We start from the raw sequence: 2,633 nt of genomic DNA on the forward strand, positions 1-2,633 counted from the left end.
TTCTCTTAGCATTTTCGCCATGAGCTCTCGATGCCAAAAAGACCGGCCGACTTGAATTCGAGAGCAATGGAGCCTTGGCGAAACAGTGATCCTGAACCCTTGGCCAATGCATGAACAAATTGCCCTGTGCCTCTTCTTCACCCTGACAAATAATGTTCTCTTTCATCCAACATTTGGTGGATTGACGCAGATTAGTCGGTGCAGATGGGCGAATAAACATTTATTATTCTCCATTGTATGTGGATCTTCTAGGAGAATTGCTGAGATTTAAGTTGACATGTTTCACTAGAGGGGTGGTGTTTTACACGGTGGTGGTGCAAAAAACTTGAGTGCCAAGGCGCACCACAGTTGTAAAGATGATATGCAATTCGAGGCTTCATTGGGGCTAGGGGGCATTGCCCCCCTCCCCCCACTTATTTGTTTCGCAAGCGTAGGTGATATAGATAAATGCTGATTAGGTAGCCGTGCACAAGAGGTTTTATTGATTTGACCGACGCTAAATGTATCATTCTTTTTCTAGGCACCAAATAGATGTGCTCACACTAAAAAGAATTAATGTTTATATATGTGCACATTGCATTGTACATATCTTTAGTGCTCCTCGTGTTGCTTCACTCTCCCGTGTTTCGCGGGAAGATACCATTCATGTTTGCTTCACAACTAATATGTGTCATATGGAAATATGGGAGTTTGTCTTTCGCATGAGGCTTGAAATTTTCCTAAGACAATATAAATACATGTTGTTTACTTAATTTGAAACTAAGCATCCAAATCATGGATAAGTTTCACCGTTGTATTTCACGTGGCAATGTATTACGAACTTGACCCCTTTTGATATTTCTGGTGAAAAATTGACGTTATTTTGTGCTCCCTCTGTTTCTAAATATAAATCTTTTTTAGAGATTTCAATACGGACTACATATGAATGTATATAGATATATTTTAGAGTGCAGATTCACTCATTTTGCTTCATATGTAGTCCATATTGAAATATCTACAAAGACTTATATTTAGAAACAGGGTATTAGTTATGTATTGATGATACTATAACTCGACATAGCCGGTAGCATTCGCTAATTTGTGCGCTTCTACCTATGATCTCCCTCTCATTATTTATAGAAAAATGGATGTGTTAAATGCAACACAATTTGTCATAGTCGGGAGTGGGCATTACACCAAATGTTGCTTTTATACATCGGTTTTAAAATTTATAAACTAAGTTGCTGGAGTCGATTTTGTTAGAAAAAACTACCCCCTCGACAAGTAATCTCTACTCCTAATGTCTCAGTTGGTAGGTCGCGTTCCGGGTTTTATTTTCGTCCCACCTCACCCGGTCTTTTTTGATACTTCTTTGGTACTTCCTCCCACCTCCCATCCGTTTTATTTCGCTGGTTTTTTTCCGTCCCTCCCCCACCCCACCGGTTTAGTTTCGCGTCACCCTCTCACACAACGAAAAAAATCTTAACGGATCATAACTTTCCATGCTGGTGCAATTTATTTTTAGTAATGTCTTTATGTGAAAGAATCAATGTGACGCCCGGGTAATTAAGCTACAGTAACCCCCACTAATGATGTCACGTCACCTCGGTTACTGTGGTTAGACTCGCGTTAGTTCGGAACCTAGTTCGAATTTCAAATTCAAAATCGAGCAAACAATAAAAGTTTTCAAATATTAAAATTTAAATGTTCCGAGTGAACCAAGTAATACATAGGTAATTATGGTGGAGAGACCAAACTTTGATAAAATGTTTAAAGGCCCTAAAACAATTAAAACAATAGTGAAAACAATTAAACAAATGCCTATTGAATTTATAAAATGCTAACACTATTTTATTATGGGTTAAGAATTAATCTCGTAGTAGTTTATTGGTAAATACAAATTAGGCACTAGTGGTAATTTTATAAAACTGAAAATAAAAGAAACTACAAATAAAAAGAAACAAGAAAACAATTAAATAAAAAGAAAATCAGAACCTAACTAAACAAAAAAAAAAGCCTGCCCCCCCCACTAGGCCTCGGCCCAGCTGGCCATCGGGCCAGCCAGGTCGGCCTACCTGGCCCAGCCGACCGACCCGCCCCTGCCTTATCCCCACAGGGGGGAAACCCTAACCAGTCACCACCCTACTTCCCCTCTCTCCAAAAAATATCTGCCCCCTCTCTCCCCGATTGGATCGGGACCAGGGGAGGAGCTCGCCGCCCCCGCGCCAGGACGCCGCCGCCTTGCAGGACCGCCTCCCCGCCGGCCTGCTTCCGCGTCGACCCCGTCGTTCGCCCCGACACCGCACCATCTCCGGCGTCCCGAAGCCATCGCCCGTCTCCCCTCCGCCTCTCCCCGGCGCCCGTCATCGGCGCCGCCCGTCACCGCCGGACTGCCTCGTCCCCGCCTCTCCCTCGTGCAACTCCCTCCCCGAGTTGGACATCGTCGCCGTCGCCCCGCTACTCCGGCCCTTCCCCGAGCGCGCCTTTGCACATCTACAGGGCTATGTGAGCCCCCTTCTCTTCCCCTCTTCTTCCTTGGCGGATCCGCCATCGCGTCCGCACGCGCACACTCGCCGCCCGTGCTGCTCCCGCTCCCTGCACACCACGCCAGACCGCGCCCGCGGCTGACGCCGTCGGTGCTCTCTGCTGCGCCC

This window comes from Triticum dicoccoides, chromosome 5B (genome assembly GCF_002162155.2).
Source record: "Triticum dicoccoides isolate Atlit2015 ecotype Zavitan chromosome 5B, WEW_v2.0, whole genome shotgun sequence".
Lineage (NCBI taxonomy): Eukaryota > Viridiplantae > Streptophyta > Magnoliopsida > Poales > Poaceae > Triticum > Triticum dicoccoides.